Genomic DNA, 19,125 nt, shown 5'->3' on the forward strand with positions numbered 1-19,125 from the left:
TTGCTCCAAACTAGCACACAAAAACAATTTTCAGAAACCTAGAAGCAAAACGGTTTTTTGTTTTTTGCTCAGGAGACACTTGGCATTGGATTCATCATCTTCATGATACCTACTTCTCCTGCATTTGGTAAACAACATGACATATGATCAAAAAAATCAGCCTTGAGAAATGAAGGGGAAATAGTGCTGGCTCATGAATCAATCTTTGGAGGCAATGGTCTAATCCAAGGCCCATTTAAGCTTGAAAGCATTCCATCTGAGTTCAACTATAAATAAAAATGGGGAATCTATGCAGATTTTAAGGGGAACACAAATCCCCAGTTCCTACAGCATGAATCATGAAGTGTTCAAGTCAAGCCGAAAAGTGGCTGTTCTGGGGAATGTCAAGTAAAAATTTATTAAGTGTTGAGCTATAATACATTGCATGGTAAAATATTAAGCAATAGAAAAGAAAGGAATCTTTTTCAAAAATAACATAACAGAACCTGAATCAAAAACTAAAACTAAAATGTAACCAAGGAGAAAACAAATATAACTTTTCAGAAAACAAGGTTGCCTTACCACTACAAAACCCACCAATAATAATAGTGCAAACCTGTGATTGACTTCATTTGCCTAGATGAGGGTGGATTCTTACTAGATCCTTTACTACTACATTAGGCTCAAGGATACTCCAACATGGAAATATTATGGCACTGTATTAATATTGCGGTGGCATCACTGCAATACTGATACAAGAATGGTATTGATTGAAAAAATATGTTTTCTTACAGATTTAAATGTGTATATTCATAAGACAGTATGCTTGTATTGCTGAGTATTTTCTTTACAGTCTCAATTGGGTGCTATCTTATTATGTAACACATAAAGCAAAACATACATGAATCCCAAACGGAAAACAGTCCAAGAAAATGGTGTATCTACAAACACAACTATACAACATACAACAAAAATATGAAAGACTTCATGAATTTGCATGTCATCCTTGAGCAGAGGCCATGCTAATCTTCTCTGTATCGTTCCAATTTTAGTATATGTGCTGCCAAAGCAAATACACCATATTCTTGGACTGATGTATAATGTGGGATAAGCAGATGGTCTTGAATCAGATCCTGGGATGCAGGACAGTGTAGAAGGGGCCTAAGTTGGAATCCTATGATCACTAGTTCTGCTTGTATCTGAAAAATAGGTCATACAATGAAAAACCTCTTGACTATCATTAACAGAAAACCTGAAATAATGATCCCATGTGACCTCTGTATCCATCCTTAAAGCTACAATAGGAGTTAGTATAATGCACAATTCTATAGTCTGTTGTGAAACACAACTAACAGGATATAAGGCAAGAAAGATATTGGAAATACATTGTATAACTCTACTGTTTCATGTCTAGATAATTTTGAGAAGACACATTTGTTGAGCTGAATGAAAAGAAAATAGTGGTTTTGGGGATATATTGTATCTAGCATCAGATACCACTTGCTAGGAAACACAGATAGGAGGATACTGTGTGTTCATGTCTGAGTGGATGATTCTGAGGGATGAAGCTAAAAAAGTAGTTTTTCTAGTCTCTGGAGAAAATTGCTTTAACATTTCTGTACAAAATGGAATCTAGACTGTACACTCTGAGAGCAAATGCAATTTGCACTTAGCAACTCATAAAGCTACCACCTACAAATGATGAGTCACCCAGTGGCCTCCAAGCTGCTTTTGTAAGAGTTTTAAAAAAATGTAGCCAGGGACTACATTTTATGCTGTTCATCCTGGATAAAAGCTGCTCAAAATGAAAAGTGTTCTATGTATATCTGTTTAATAAAATATAGATCTATTTATTGAAATTCATATCAGGATTGATAAGGAATAGCATGTCAATTATATTTGGAGGTCACGGATGCTGACCATTAATTATGTATCTCTATTTGACACAATACCTAATATTTGAAGTAATCCGCTGAAAAGATATTTGAATGCTACCTTCAAGAATAAAAATTTGTTATCTGAAGTGGTCTGAAGTGAAGATTTCACTCCTCTTTTAAATTTTCAAAGGGTGTTTTTATAGGATTCTCCACCTCTTCTTCCCACCTCGAAGAAGACGGAAAAGATGAACAAATATTATGTCATGACTGACAGCTGCAGGTTCCAACCTGGTATCTATGCTCATTTTAATTTGGAGAAGAACATTGAAACAAAAATTACTACAATATTCTCAACCATCTTTCACAAATTGACTTTCACATGAACAGTAAGACTTAGAAAGTCTCTGAAGTAATGTGTTTTGCTGGTGTGGCTCTTTTTATACCTATCTAGATGAGAGGTTCTCAAACTGTGCTCCACGGCACCCTTGGGGTTCTGCAGGTGATAGTGAGGGGCTTCGTGGCTCCATTTTGCTTCCTACCTCCTCCTCTTTCCTTTTTCTGAGAAATGTAGGGAAATTAAAGTTTTAAGGTGCTAGAAAAGGCAACGGCGGTGGCCTCCTAGAGCACAGACCCTTTCTCCCTCCTCCCCCCCCCAGTCCAAACTATTTTCCTTGCTGCTAAGCCCCCCCCCCCCCCACACACACACACACACTTTGCTTCAAAATCCTATTTCCTTCTCACCATTCAGGGAGTGCTTTGATTGTGTTTTTCCTTCATTGCAGAAGGAGTTTTGACTGGATGGCCTCTGGGGATTCTGCTATTCTTGTTCTTGTTGTTGTTGTTTGTTGTTGTTGTAACAAAGGCTGGATGGTCATCCTTTTAAGGTAATTTTATTGTGTTTTTCCTGAATGGCAGAAGGGGGGTGGACTGGATGCCCCCTTGGTTCTTCACTGAAATACTATTAAGTCTGTGTTCTTCATTTTAAATGTGGTATTGTTCTTTCTTTTGTTTTTTTTCTTTTTGCACTGTGTGAATTAGTTCACACAAGCATTCTCCATCCATCTGCCACTGGCCCAGCTCATGCCTGATACACACACACACACACACACACACACACATATTTCTTGGAGTTCCACAAGAAACTTTTGCTTCAAAAAAGGCTCAGTGACTGAAAAGGTTTGAGAACCCCTGATCTAGAAAATTCCTTTCCTAAAATCATTTCTTAAGTTTTAGTCCCTTGCATCTCAGTTCTTGCTATATTTTGTTTCTGTCCATTTTGAGTGATTAATTAAATTGCTCCCTTGTTTAACCAGCATTTCAGTTCAGAGTTCAATATTTTTAGGTTGGTGTATGCCTGAGTAAGAATATGTGATAGGTGTGACTTTTAGTTTGTATTCTTGTTATTGTTCTGTACCTTCAAGTTATTTCTAACTTATAGTCACCCTAAGTTGAAAGTATCATGGGGTTTTCTTATAAAGATTAGATAAGAATACAGTTGCTTTTGCTTTCCTCTGAGGCAAAACGAAAAAGGAACTTGCCTAAGTGAGTTTTCAATATCACATTAGCATTCACTTTCAAAATTCAAGAAAACATCATCTACCCCATCATGCATGAAGTAGGAATATAACAAAATTTATGTAACTTCTCGGGGAGAAGAAATAGATAAGGAGGAGGAAGATCATGGTTCCTTTCACACCACATAGTTTTAACACTTTGATATTATTGTTACTGTCATAGCCTATATCCTATGAAATGCTTAGAATTTTATGTCAGAGAACTCTTAGTACCTCACTAAACTATCAAAGTGCATTAATTGTACAGACTTGACTCTCTTTCTCTCATACACACACACATAAACACGTAAACCGCCATTTGAAATTTGTCAGATTCCACCCTCTAAGTTAAAAGCTGTTAGACCTGAACATTTCATCCAATTTTCTCAAAACACAGAAAATACATAAATGTTTCATTATATTCAGCCTCTGCATCATCTGCCATCTCCTTTCTGTTAGTAATTCATGTTATTAGCTAGTATTTCTTCTTTGTTTGTTTGCTGAGGCATGCATCAAATGTTTGAATCTTCTTTACATGTGAACAAACAATATACCTGTTATATCAATGGCTCATCCAACCCAGTTGTGGAAGGATCTATATCAGGAATGGGCAGACTTTTTTGCCTTGGGACCATATTGCAGGCCTAGCTGGGAGGAGTGGGACAGGAGAAGTCATCCTGAGGCCGTACTTCTGGAATAAAGATGGGGCTGCTTGTCCAATTCTTATGCCAGGAGGAGGGGAAGACACACAGCAGCTGCTCCAATTTTCTTCCCGATCCTCCTCCCCAATACTCGGGCCGTCATCTCGACATAAGGAGAGAATGATGAGACACTCAGTGGCTGAGAGCACTCTGGAGGGTTCTCAGCTGCTGCATGACTTCCTCAGGCTATCCTCCTGGTGTAAGGATGGGGTTGCTCACCCCGTCTTGTGCCGGGAGGAAGGCAAGACAGGTGGAGGCAGATAGCCATCCAGAGGGCAGTCTGCCGCTGCCTGCTTTCCCAGGGCCATCCTCCCAACTTAAGGGGCTACTCGTGTCGGTAGTAGGGCGAGACGAGGTGGAGGCTAGGCGCCCTCCAGAATGCTCTCAGCCACCACATGCCTTCCTCCCCTGACCTTTCTATATAAGAACGTGGTGGCCACTGTGTCCTTATGCTGAGAGGTCAGGGTAAATTAGAAGGGCTGGAAATAAGCACCCAGGGGGGCGTATCCAAACTGGGGACCATAGTGTGCCCATGTCTGATCTAGTTGGACATGGTATTTCAAGCTCCTCTATGGTCTACTACTTTGTTTCACTTCTTTTTTATATATGTAAACACTCAGCTATAGGAAATCATGGGACTGATGCAATGTTTTAAATGCCTTAATGTTAAATGTTTTAATGTTTTATGTTAAGTCTGATGATTTATAGTTTTTAATTAGCTTATTTATGGGGGGTTTTCCATATCAGGAGCGACTTGAGAAACTGCAATTTGCTTCTGATGTGTGAGAATTTGCTGTGTGCCACGACATTGCCCAGGGGACACCCGGATGTTTTGATGTTTTTACTATCCTTGTGGGAGTCTTCTCTCATGTCCCCGCATGGGGAGCTGGAGCTCATAGAGGGAGCACATCCACACTCTCCCCAGGTTGGATTTGAACTGGCAACCTTCAGGTCAGCAACCCAACCTTCAAGTCATCAGTCCTGCCGGCACTGCACCACTGGGGGATCCTATTTATTTATGGTTATATGTATTGATTTTATACATGTAATATTTTCTTTTATATGATTGTGAGGCATTGAATCTTGGCCATTCATTATGTTGTTAAACCGCTTTGAGTCCCCTGGGGGTGAGAAAAGCAGTATACAAAATAAATAAATATCCACCAGAACAATCTAACTTAAACTTGTATGCTCACTTTCATTTCTTTAAAGTCTTCTTAAACTAACAACACACTTCCTTTCCCCTCTGTTCCCCCTTGCCATTAGCATCCTGGCACACTTTATTGCATCATCTCACCCACTCTTCCTTTTATCCAAAGCCTCACTGTAGAAAGTATTTAACATTCTCTTTGGACTAACCAGCTTTTACTTTCTGATCCCTCTTCCCTCCCCCTTGCCCTTCATTCTTGAAGCAACTCAGCTTTCCCTGCTCTGGAAACTTCTATCTGTAAATAAGGCTGGTAACCTAGCAACGCCAAGTGAATAATACATCTTCCCTGCTGTGTAACTCTGATGCATAATCAAATCATCCCTTTCTTTCATTTGAAACATTAACGTTCACTTTAAGGTACACGATGCATATTTACCCATACATTCTTGATGGGGGGAAATAGCATTGCTGCCGTTCCTTCTGTGCAGTCTTTCTGGCTTCCTACAAAATTTTGAACAAGAAGCAGTGCAACACAAGGGAAGACAACTCTTCCATGCATTTATGGTTCAGGACTAACTTTCAGGTGGTGTCCTAGATTCTCTTTTGCTTCAGAAAACAAATGGTCTGAGTGCTGTCCTTGCCTAGCGCTCACACAGCATGCTTCTCTAGATAACAATTGCTGTCTGAACAATAAGGAAAGAGAAGGCAAAAATCAAAGTGCTGGGAAGAGAAAAATCAATCTACTTGTAGGAGGCCACAACCCTCTACATTGGTATGTAACCCAACAGCAGTTCTAAGATGCACATTTTCTAGCTGGTATACCAGTAGACAATGGTATCATATGATAAAATATGTTTTTTTAGATTATGAGAGAAGGAAATCCAGTCATCTTGGGGTGGATTAGGGTTGATCATCCTCCATTCAAAATAGCAAAGACAGAGCATGATTTCTCTTTAATATGAGATGGAAGCCTCTTTAAGATTATTTGCATGCTGTACATATAATGTGTTTCTAAGGGATCTTTTGATGCATATGAAGAATATTTGCTGCAGCAAAGGGGGGCCCTAGCAGGTTCAGGGAGTCAGGATGAACACACACCAGAAGGTGCCCATCCCTGCCTTACTTAGATTTTATTTTTACTATTTTGTATTTGAAGTGCTCACAATAGCATGTTGTGACATGTTGTATAATAAGGATAGGTTTTTTTTTTCACTGAAGCTTGTTCTAAGCCACCTTTGCTGAGTTTTTCTCACAATCTTATGTTTCTATCCCTCTGTAGGTTTTTTGAGGCCCATAAACCGCAGTTTGATGACAGAAGCTTTTCACACACTTCATGTTTGTTCTCATCTTTCCCTCTTGTATGTATTCTTTTAAGTTCTTTGGGCAATGAGCAACAACTGAAGCTTTCCACATAGACTAGGTTTTCAGCTGGCTTGTCTCCTATCGGAAGTCTCTTAATAAAAAAATTGCTATTTTTTACTGTTGTTCAGATTCGTTTTCTGCACATTAAGATCATGACATCAACCCAAATTGCTCGCATTAATGGTTAGCAAACTTCAAGAATGCTTCATGTTGTGTGCCTTCAAGTCATTTCTGACTTATGCCAGCCTTATGGCAGCACTATCAAGAAGTTTTCTTGGTCAAATTTGTTCACAGCGGGATCGCCATTGCCACCGTCTGAGGCTGAGAGTGTGCAACTTGCCCTAGGTCACTCAGTCGGTTAAGCAAAGATTCAAATTGTGGTCTCCAGAGTCACAGTCTAACACTCAAACTACTACAACCACACCGGCTCAAGAAAGCTTGTACAGAGAATTATTCTGTCATATACATCATATAATGAAGAATAATCCTATTGAGCTTAGAATATATCCTAAACATTTTCTGGCCAAAACATTTCATTTACAGGAGAGCAATTTTCTTTCTTTTTTTTAAATCAGCAGATATCCTTATTATAAAGGACTAAATATATGTACTATATTACATAGTTTTATGTATGTTAAGTACATATAGGCTCCATTAGTGTCAACAAGGCATATGTCAGTTTGCAAAATTATTTTCAATTAAAAATAGCTGGATGGTATCTTAGAGCATGCTCATTTTTTAATTTTTAATTTTAAAAAGAAGTTCCTTACATGTAGATTTTTATGCAATAATTTTTACTACACCTTTCAAATGGAACATGTCCACTGAAAGTAATAGGATTACTCTGAATTGAGGTATAAAAGGGTTGCAGCCAGAATCCAGCTTCCATTTGTAAACACTGTTTGTTTACTTCACACAGAAAATTATTTGCAAAGCTTCTTAAATGGGCCTTTATTGACAACAAAAATTGACTGAGTGATGCACAAAGGATTCAACATTATGTTGTTATTCCAAAACTCAGTTGGTGTGACATGTAAAAAAAAAATGTTATCCCCACCTCCTCACAGGTAGTAGTATGTTTGCAGAAAATAGAGTCCTACAAACAAAAGCAAATTTCTGCTTTATTATCTGGAAAATAATAAATTGTGCTTGTTATAGTACAATCCTGGACTTCTCTATGTAAATAGACAGCATACTACCTTAAGTACAATGAGCCTTATTCCCAGATAAGTGGATATGGGACTGGTGCCTTTCTATATTTTCGGAAATAAAAAAAAGAATCTCAGATACAGTTCTACCTCAGGTGTCAAAAAGTCTTGTGATGACCCTGAGTACAATGCAGAGCAAATAGAGCAAATAGAATAGATATTGGGCTGTGGGAACTATGAGCAGAAACATCTTTTGTGTAGCACTACAGCTGAGCTAAATTGGTGACTAACATTTTTATCACTTTCCATTCTCAAGGTTAAATCTTCATGTGTCTATCTGATTCTCTGCAAGACATTTTGCTTCATTCAGTCGAGCTACTTAACAAGGCTGAGGATATTCAACGTGCACAGATTCAATCTATTTTGCTTCCTGTCTTGGCCCACTGCCATTCCAGTGCATATGACAATGTAGTGTTACTAATTCTAGGCAAGAGAGGAGGAACATGGTTCTTTGCCACAAGTAACTGCATTATGTTTTGTCATCCTTTATTAAACAAAGCTTTGTACCATCGAAAAGCACTAAACTCTAAAATTACTAGAAAAAGCTAAGGAACAAGGGCATTTTAGGACACTTTCTACACAAGAGCTTTCTACCTATTTATCAGGACCTGGGTTGACATCCTCCTAAAAGGAAATACTGTGCAGAAAATAAGTTCTTGTTCTGTCATCATGATTTTGCCTGTAAAATCAATGAAAGGGGCATATTCAGTCTATGATTACTGTATCATCAGTAAAATCTGTGTATGATATCAGTTTATGCAGAACACAAACACTACACAATTTTCAGGGTATCATATTAACTTCAGTTTTTGATAACAGCTCATCAGGTGTTCCTAAGTTATTTATCTGAAATACTGATGTCTCCTGTGCTCTTGACACATCATATATCAGTGAAAGTTCACATGCTCTTGTTTCATGGAAATACTTGAGAAATTGGTCCCCTGAGAACTATTATTTATTTTCTTCACTTTAGAATGCCTTAAATCAAGAAATAGTTTTCTAAGATTTACAGAGATACTTGAAGGAACACCTCAGCAAACGGGAGTCCAAAAGTGGCAGGCTAAAACCTGGAACCTCAATCAGTGGCCAGATGAGAAGACTGGGTGACTTGGAAGGTGCTGAACAGACTGCACTCTGGAATCACAAGATGAAGACCCAACCTTAAGAAATGGAGCTACAAAGTGGAGTCCATGACATGTGAGTGTGGAGAAGAGCAAACCACAGACCACCAATTACAATGCAGTCTGAACCCTGCCACATGCACAATGGAGGACCTTCTTACAGCAACACTAGAGACACTCCATGTAGCCAGGACTGGTCAAGGGACATTTAGTATAATGCCAAGTTTTTTAAAACTTTGTGTTTTCAAATACATTACAACTTGTACCCTTGGTTTGCTTCTGACAAGATAAATAATACTTTGGAACTGCTGTCTTATGCTTTACAAAGCAACTTTGCCATGAACCATCTCTCAAGAGTGGGTTCTCTTATATGATCACACATCACAGGTGCTGAGGGAGAAACTAATAAGTAGTGAGTACTATGACAGAAAGTTATAGCAATGGCAACTCCTTGCCAGTATCAAGAGTATTTTTAGATTTGTGGTGGCTTAAAAATCTCCAACTCTAAGGAGGAAAAGAGTTGGCACTGAGAAAGTAAGAAATAATGAGAAGAAGTATTCTGATAAGAATGGACACTGAAGCTGCTATTCCACTGCAGTTACGCTATCATTTATGTGAATACATACCAGGTTGAATATCCTCAATATCATATAGAATCATAGAATCGTAGAGTTGGAAGAGACCTCATGGGCCATCCAATCCAACCCCATTCTGCCAAGAAGCAGGAAATCACATTCAAAGCACCCCCGACTGATGGCCATCCAGCCTCTGTTTAAAAGCCTCCAAAGAAGGAGCCTCCACCATAGTCTGGGGGAGAGACTTCCACTGCCGAACAGCTCTCACAGTGAGGAAGTTCTTCCTGATGTTCAGGTGGAATCTCCTTTCCTGTAGTTTGAAGCCATTGTTCCGCGTTCTAGTCTGCAGGGCAGCAGAAAACAAGCTTGCTTCCTCCTCCCTATGACTTCCCCTCACATATTTGTACATGGCTATCATGTCTCCTCTCAGCCTTCTATTCAATCACTCAATTGTGCAAATTTGACTATTTGTGATTCCACAATTATATCTTCATATAACCTCATAATCCCGTCTTCCTGCACTACTGCTGTTCTATATTATTTTCATCTTAATTTTAGAGCAATTTTGCAGGTTTCAGTTTTGAAAAAGAATATCAAAAAAGAAATTAAAGTTTTTGTACCAGCTCCTATAGTCCCCAGATGTTTTTGCCTTCAACTCCCAGAAATCCTAAGAACTGATAAACTGGCTGGGATTTCTGGGTTTTGTAGGCTAAAACACCTGGGGACCCATAGGTTGAGAACCACTGTATTTCAGAGGAACAGGCAAACACGCTTCTGAGGATTTCTTCTTCAAGAAAAACCTATTAAATGTATAGGGTCTCTGTAAGTCAACAGGTGTGTGGGAGGCACACACATACACACATCCATAGTTAGCCTGCAACCCTTTCCTTCTTAAGAACTAGACACAGAATGCAGCCCATATAATCACTGATATTCTACTTCTTGTTATCACTGTGACTAAACAACATACTTTGGTAAGAACCATTGTTCTTTTTAAAATAATATGACATGTTCATCAATTCTGGTGGTGTATTATTACTAGTCAGGCTCAGACTTTATACAACTGGGATATTTTTTTAAAATCACATGCTTGGAATTCAAGCTCAGACTTAAACTGAAGAAAACTTATGAAGCTGTTGTTCAGAAGTGATGCCGTTTTCCTGCCCTGATCTCTTAATGCAACAAATAAATACATAAAAACCCTATACATTTGTAATATTGCATATCTTTACTTAAGAAAAACTTAATAAAATAAGATGTGGGGAGATTAAAATACAACACAATCTGGTCGTGCTTTGCAACGAAAAGGAAAGCGAGGGGGTCACTGGGGAGGCCCTCCTCTCAGTCTTACCTCCACCTTAAGCTTGGTTAGTGGGGACGAGGGAGAGGGTCTTCTCGGTGGTGGCCCACCATCTTCGGAAATGCTCTCACCGGGAAATTAGGCAAGCCTCCACACTGCAAAGTTTCCAGAGACAGTTGAAGACATGGTTCTTTAAGCAGGCCTTTGATAATGACTGAGACATTAGCTAAATTAGAGTACCAAACAAATTGATACTGACTCAGACACTTTAATGTTACTTGTGTAATTCAGCTGTGGCTAGGAGGTTTAACGTGGGTATTGCCCATTGTAATAGTAGCTATTGCTGTGTTTTATTTTATTTTATTATTACAGTATTTGAATTGAGTTGGGCTTTTTGTCTTTTGTAAGTGTTGTTTTATGTTAATTGAGATTGTTATTGTTTGAATGTTGATTTACTTTATTTGCATTTTTTGTGTTTTTATGACATTACTATGTGCTGTTCTGTAAGCCGCTCGAGTCCCTTCTGAGAGATAGTGTCAGGATACAAATAAAGTTATTATTTATTATTATTAGGTAGGTTGTTAGGGAGATATGAATGGATGAATGGATGGACAGATAGATGCCAACAAACAGGCATATAGGCCATAATCTAAAGCAGTGGTTCCCAATCTTTGGGTCTCCAGGTGTTTTGGACTTTAATGCCCAGAAATCCCAGCCAGCTTACCAGCTGTTAGGAATTGTGGGAGCTGAAGTCCAAAACACCTGGAGGCCCACTGATCTAAAGGAAGGAGGATGTAAATTGGGTCTTTTCATACTGAGACTATACAACTTCTATTCCAGACCTTTGCTGCCAAGGTCAGCAGGTGTTCTGTTCAATAACATCTTCCCTGTAGACTAGATTAGTACTTGTTTTAGTCTCTCTTTTTTGGTATATATTTAAGAGTGTTCAAAATAATTAAAATGTTTACGAGGAAAAAATCCATATGAATTGATACCCACAAGCCAAGCTAGGTGCATAGTTACCTACACAAAGTTTTTAAAACGTCTGTGTGATTAATAAGGATCACCCCCACTACTTTTATTAGCATAGATACTTGTTTTCCAGAATGTCAGCACTTCAGTATTTTTCTTCAGTGCAGTAGCACCCTCTAGTGCCAAAACCCGGTGCTTGGCTTCCATTAACTAGGAACATAAAATAAAAAGGCACCATTTTGCTTTATAAAGAAGAACAGCAGAAAGGGCTATAGACCTTCATGTCTATTGAAAGAGCGTGAGAAAAGTCATTGCGAATTAGCCCATTGTGGATTAGTCTAGTCCAGTGTTCTTTTCCCTTAGTGCTCCAATGGTTACCTATAGAAACCCCAGATAAGAGGACATGAGTTCAGCAGGATCCTCATAGTATTCAGAGAAGTGCTGTCTTTGGTACAAATAGTAAAATATAGCTGTCATAACCAGTAGTTACTGACAGCCCTTTCACCTTCTGTAGACTGCAGATTGTCAGGCTTGCTGTACTTAATAGGAAACAAAAATATTTCTTTTCTCATAGTGCATTGCTAAACTGTACAGTTTGTGCTCACAAGTGACAACTGAAATCTTGGACAGGTTTAATGACAGATTTGCTCAGAATCTGAAGTGTACATCCCAAATGTTGATAGATGGAAAACCCCAGACTTCCCCATCCATGGAAATGCTGGTTAAGGCTACTGGAGCTGCAGACTAGCAACATCTGGAAGCCACAACCATGGATGACATAAATTCATGGCTACAGATCAAGATGACTATCTGAGGCATGAGTCTGCCTCTGTGTGGAAGTTGCTGAAGAAAACGAGCAGAAGGTTTCATGTTGTGGACTTCTCATTCCAAGTCCGCTTGTTGGCTTCTTGGAGGCAGGTAGCTGGCCACTGTATGAACAAATTGTTGGACCAGAAGAGCATTTCATTTCATCCAGCATAAATCTTCCAATGTTCTGATGTACAGAGCCAAAAGAGGATGAGCTCTATAAAACATCATTATGAGTACAAGGAACCTTTTTAGACTGTGAAAATACATCTACTGTCATTAACAAAGGACTGAGGAGGACTGATAAAACATTGAAGCAAAGCAAGGGATAATAGATCTTCTGACTTTATAGCAAAATAACAAGCCAATAAGTATCCTTGAAGTGACTGGCTTATCCTTGAAGAGCTGGGGGTGGTGATGGCCAACATGGAGCTCTGGCATGGGCTGGTCCATGAGGTCACGAAGAGTCAGAAGCAACTGAATGAATAAACGAACAAAACAACAAGTCAGGGTGGCCCAACCATAATAGTAGAATTTCTGCACCCATCAAAAAAGGGAAAGCCAAATACTCTTCAATTCCTTTTTGATAAAAGCAAGTGAGAGATTAGAGAAAATATGTTTGTTAATTGTTCCTTGAATAGTATATCTTTATAGCTTATTAATTGCCCCATGAATAGTAGGGAAATATGGGTATTAGGGATGTGCAATTTGCCTAAACCCCATGCCATTTTTCAGGACCCTCTGTAATTTGGGTGGGCAAAATTCCGTTTTTCAATCTGGCAATGGAAAGAATTGTTTTCACTCTGGGAAGATCTGGCCCATTGACAATAGGGAAACTTCAGAGGTTCCCCTTTCCGTCATTTTTAGGACATCAGACTTAAGAAACCACCCTTTCTGGGATCATTTGACCTCAACACCCTTTCACTGAAACTGAGTTCTGACACGCTTTTTAAACACCTATTTCAGTAGGAGCCACATCACCTGAAGGCGTATTAGCCATTATTTTTAAAAGATATAAATTACCTCATTTTATGGTGACTTCTTGAAATGTTTATTTATTGCTCTTTGAGTCAAAAAGTAAAGCAAGCAATGCAAAGCTGCGAGTGGCACTGAGAATTTAGATCACCAGCACGATCTCTCTCTCTCAGAAGCCTGCTCACAACAGAAAAATAGAGGCCCAGCTTGGCTGAAAGACACATCATGGCTTTCTTCTGTTCTGATTGGCTCAACAGGTTTGTTTAAAAGTTAATAATTACAGCCCCACAGAAAAACATACTGGAGCAAATGCGAAAATATTTAGGAAAAATTTAAACATTGGGTTGTTGTGTGTTTTTCGGGCTGTATGGCCATATTCCAGAAGTATTCTCTCCTGAAAAAAAAAGTTTCACCCACATCTATGGCAGACATCCTCAGAGGTTGTGAGGTATATGGAGAAACTAAGCAAGGAAGGTTTATATATCTGTGGAAAGTCCAGGGTGAGAGAAGAACTCTTATCAGTTGGAGACCAGTGTGAATGTCGTAATTGATCACCTAATTAGCATTGAATAGCTTCATCTCCTGGCTTCTTCCTGCCTGGGGGAATCCTTTGTGCAGAGTCGTTAGCTGCCCCTGATTTATTCATGTCTGGAACTTCTCTGTTTTGAAAGTGTTGTTCCTTATTTACTGATCTGATTTTTGAGTTTTTTTTAATACTGGTAGACAGATTTTGTTCATTTTCATGATTTCCTCCTTTCTGTTGAAATTGTCCACATGCTTGTGGATTTCAATGGAGAGAATACCTCTGGAACATGGCCATACAGCCCAGAAAACACACAACAGCCCTGTGATCCTGGCCATGAAAGCCTTTGACAACAAATTAAAACATTATTCATTACTTCTTCATTCAATATGCTGTTATGTATTTATTCATTATAGAAAGTATCTTTAAAGTGCCTTTCATCCTTTTGCATACCCAAGTGATTTACTGAGAGCATGACTAAAATTAAGCATTTCAACATAAATTGCAATAACATAAAAAATAGACATTGACCTACCTGCACACAGCCAAAATAGTAGACACATCACTTCTTTTAATATTAAAAGAGTAGGCACACAAAGTATTGCTGTCTACTGAAAATGATTATAGTGCCAATGTTATAGTTCTAGTCAATTGTATTTTCCTGAACTTGCAGAAGTTACATTTTTTATTGACAGACCCAAGAAACCCATGATAGTACGTCCAATAAGCCATTGACATTCTGGGACTTTTCTAAGCCTTGATAATATCCACTAGACCATCTATTATCAGACACCAGTGGAATACTTATTATTGAATAATTTTGTCAATGTAGAAGGGACAACAGTGTTGTTTTGTGGTCTATGAAGTGGTTGTGGAAAACCTCTATTTTAAATAGTCTTCCCAGTAGTTGTGGAAAATCAGTGTTTTAGTAGCACAAAAAAAGCTAACTTGGAGGGGCTTTTTAATGTGGACTAGAGGCCCATTCATCCAGAACATGTATAGCACTATGTTTCCATTACTGCCACAGTAACATCCTACAAAATCCTGGAATTTTCCTTTTCATTTGAGGTATTTAGAATTCCTGGTCAAGAGCTTCACTAAACGACAAACTCCAGGATTACATAGGATTTTGCCATGGTAGTTAAAGTGGAATCATAATGCTATAACTGTGTGGATGGCAGGCCCCCTGGAGATTTGTGGAGCCAGGAGGACTGTGCATAGCACACCACATGTTAAGCAATGTTGGCATGGAGAAACCAGCTCCAGTTCCCTTGAAACTAGTTTCTATTTCCAGCAATAGTTCACCATGTTCTGAAACACCTCCCACTGAAATCAACAGGACTTTAAAGTGCTTCATTCTGGCAGCATTACATTTGAACTTCAGGCAGCACTGTTTTATTTTTTAATGCATTTTCCCACATGGCTGCTTTTTCAACCGGGAAAGGAGAGTATTATTCTGCACCTGGAAAATAGGACAGTATTAATCATCACATTTGTGAATCTACTAGACTTTAAAATGGGTCAAGACGAGAAGGAAAGTAAAGAAACTCCATGCTTTCTCCCGCTCTCTCTTTTCACTCCAGTAGAGTTCATGTGCATTTAATAGCAATGTAATGCATAAAAATTCCATAAAGCAGAAATGGGAAACCTCTTGCCCTTTAAATGTTTCAGACTATTACTCCAACAATCCCTTACCACTGCCTATGCGGATGGGATTGATGGAAGTTATACGCTAAAGTATCTGAAAGACCAAAGGGTGCTTTATCAAGAGTAGGGAACTTTCAGCCTTTCAGATATTCTGAACCGTAACCCTTGTCATCCCTTACCACCAGCCATGCTGATCATACTTTCTGGGAAGTGAAGTTGGATTTATCTGGAGGATCACATATTCCACGCCAATGAATGACTCCATTCACTTATATAAGGTTCTAAAATATACTAAATATGTGACTTAAGTTGTTACCTGATATCTGGATCTCTAGTAATATAGAAAAGAAAGCTAAGGATATTAGACTGTGGCTTTGTGTGGATCTCCCTTGCAGTTCCACTACTTGATTAATTCTACACAGCAACTGAACAGGATTGAACCCATAAGCTGCTTTGACATTGCTGGGGAAACTGTTCTGAGCTAGATCTCATTGGGAAAAGAGTGTGAATATACCAAATAATAAATATATAGGTGTCTGCAATGAGCTAGCTTTGGATTAAAGCCAAAAATGTGAAAGTGATTGATGACTTAATGCTTTGGGGTTCATTAATGTAATTACTGTATTTGGGCCTGCGGGTAATATGGTTAACTAAACCATGTTTGAACATTATATAAATTAAGCGACACTCCTGGTATGTAGCTTACATGCTGCTCGCCCTTCCCTTTCCTCTTCCAGTATTGCAGAAGATCAGAGACATCTACTTCTGGTTTAGGATAAGCATAATTTAGAGTAATAAAATGTGGCCATTTGTGACTATGCTTGGGTTTTGCCTGATGTTTATTAGACATATGTTTTATTGATTAGCCCATTGGCCAACTATGCTTGGAGAAAAAAGACATCTTCATAAAACATGATTTGGTTGGCTTGTTTTCAATATGGGTTAAGTATTTCTTCTCTGAAATGCTTAGGACCAAAGGTGTTTTGCATTTTTTTCAGTTTTTAATACTTATATTGGCATATATGTACATAATTGTCAGGTTCTCGTCCAATGTCTAGTTGATTTCCTGATGCACTTTATTTTATCCCTCGCCTGTGAGTAATTTCATTGCTTAGTTTAGCCCACCAAGTTTTTCCTTACTACATGCAGCACTTCTTCTATCTACCTCACCCACTGTCATAATTTTAAACTTTTTACACTTTGTTTTATTGTGCCATTGTTCCCATGTTTTGTTTTGTTTTGTTTTTGTACCAGCACCCTATGGGATGCTGTTATGTACCTGGTTTGTATTTTAATGTTGTTTTATTGTAATTGTTTGGAGACCTAGATGGAGGAGGAGTCATGCGAGAGACAGAGAACGGGTGTTAGCCGCCCTGAGTCCCTTTGAGGAGAAGGAGGCGGGATACAAAAATAAAGTTGTTATTATTAAAGTTATTAATGTGATACCTTGGAGATGGGACCCAAGCCTAAACATATAATTCAATCATGTTTCATGTATATCAATTGGCAAAGAGAATCGGTGACGCCTTCATTTTATCATCCTATCTCTTTAACTCAGTGGTTCCCATCTTTGGGCCTCCAAGTGTTTTGGACTTCAGTTCCCACAGCTGGTAAGTTGGCTGGGATTTCTGGGAGTTGAAGTCCAAAACACCTGGAGGCCCAAAGGTTGGGAACCACTGGTTTAACTGATATGCAGAATATATAACACGTAAAATAAGTTCAGACTCAGAAAAATGAGATGTAAAAATTAAAGAAAAGGGAGCATAAATGATTTGCAATATGTAGTTGACAGACAGCTATAGACATATTATGAGAATACATGACTCATTAGAACAGATTATAATGCTTGGTAAGGTAGAAGGCAGTAGGAAAAGGAAACAACTGCATTCCAGACCGTTTCAATCAAAGAAACCACATTCCTGAGTCTGCAGGACTTGAGTGAAGGTGTTGATGATAGATGACTTGTGAGCTCTCATTTATAGTGTCAAGGTTGCCATTGTGGCAGTTAATAACATGCATATAGTGGAGCCCCGGTGGCGAAGTCTGTTAAAGCACTGAGCTGCTGAACTTGCAGACCGAAAGGTCCCAGGTTCAATCCCCGGAAGCGGCCACTGTTAGCTGTTAGCTCCAGACCCTGCCAACCGAGCAGTTCGAAAACATGCCAATGTGAGTAGATCAATAGGTACCGCTCCGGCGCTCCATGCAGTCATGCCGGCCACATGACCTTGGAGGTGTCTACAGAAAACGCCAGCTCTTCGGCTTAGAAATGGAGATGAGCACCAACCCCCAGAGTCAGACATGACTGGACTTAACGTCAGGGAAAACCTTTACCTTATATGTAGAGTAACCATTCTGTATGTAGTGTGACACTAGATGGCAGCAGATTTCTTAAAAGTAAGATCCAGCTCTAGTCTGTTCTAAATTGGAAATGGTTTCAGCTGTGGTTTCTCTGTGGGGCTTCCTTGGTTCAGCTGTTATAAAATTCCTGCCAAGAAGATCCATTACTTTTCCAAGACTATGCAAGAATTAAAGATTTGCCAACCATGTCAACTGAAATCACAGAACATTTCCTTTGCTTTAATAATTGTTCAAGGCCACTTGCTAATATAATGTAGTTACAGAGTGTTAATTGGGGGAGAGTCCTCTTTCTCACACTGTGGAGTTCTGTTGCATAGTGAGTGCCTTACTTTTGAATAAGTAAGTATCAGATTGTCTCCTTGGATAGGTAATTAACCCCCACTAAACCTCCTTTTTAAATTTAACATGTTTGTTAATGGTTTTTCATATTCACCAAAGTTCCAAAATACTGGGAAATGGCAGCTGTTAATGCCTATTCTCTTTGAAGTTTAGCAGATTTGTTACTATTTTCATATGGTGTATTATGTCAAATACTTAAAACCTTGGCATTGCACACACACACCAACATTTCACAGAATAAATCCAGGACATGCAATAAAGCAATATCCAAGTGTGGTCAAGATGGCAAAAGATGCTAATGAAAAAGAATAGGTGAACTGTGAGACATTGCTGCAATTTGCTTTTGCCTGAATCTTCTGGGAAAGGCAAGGTTCTGCCCCCTCCTCTACTCCCCTCCCTCATTGACTTATCTATGTGCAGGCTACTTTTGCACTTTGTAGTCAGTTTGCAGTAACTGAAGTAATCTTAAAGTCAAAGGGGAAACTTGGAAGAGAGGAAAATGAGGACATCTTAAAAGTATCTGAAAAGGGAGATGGCAGGAAAAATGGCTGCTGCCAAATCACAACAGTTGGAGAGTGTAGCTGAGTATGGCTATCAGTAGCACTATCTATCTATTTATTTATTATTATTTATAGTATTTATATTACACCCTTCTCACCCTGAAGGGGCCTCAGGACG

At 38.9% G+C, this 19,125-nt stretch overlaps 1 long non-coding RNA gene and 1 other non-coding gene across 2 annotated transcripts; one reads left to right on the plus strand and one right to left on the minus strand.

Moving 5' to 3' along the window:
- Positions 1 to 948: 948 nt before the first annotated feature.
- On the minus strand, positions 949 to 1,051 carry LOC134299813 (U6 spliceosomal RNA). The gene has a single exon (XR_010007057.1). It is a non-coding gene; the product is annotated as a U6 spliceosomal RNA (small nuclear RNA).
- Positions 1,052 to 4,559: 3,508 nt separating this feature from the next.
- On the plus strand, positions 4,560 to 6,739 carry LOC134299187 (uncharacterized). Its single transcript, XR_010006346.1, has 2 exons — positions 4,560 to 6,032; positions 6,540 to 6,739. It is a non-coding gene; the product is annotated as an uncharacterized LOC134299187 (long non-coding RNA).
- The last annotated feature ends 12,386 nt before the right edge of the window (positions 6,740 to 19,125 follow it).

The sequence above is a fragment of the Anolis carolinensis genome, chromosome 5 (assembly GCF_035594765.1).
Source record: "Anolis carolinensis isolate JA03-04 chromosome 5, rAnoCar3.1.pri, whole genome shotgun sequence".
NCBI lineage: Eukaryota > Metazoa > Chordata > Lepidosauria > Squamata > Dactyloidae > Anolis > Anolis carolinensis.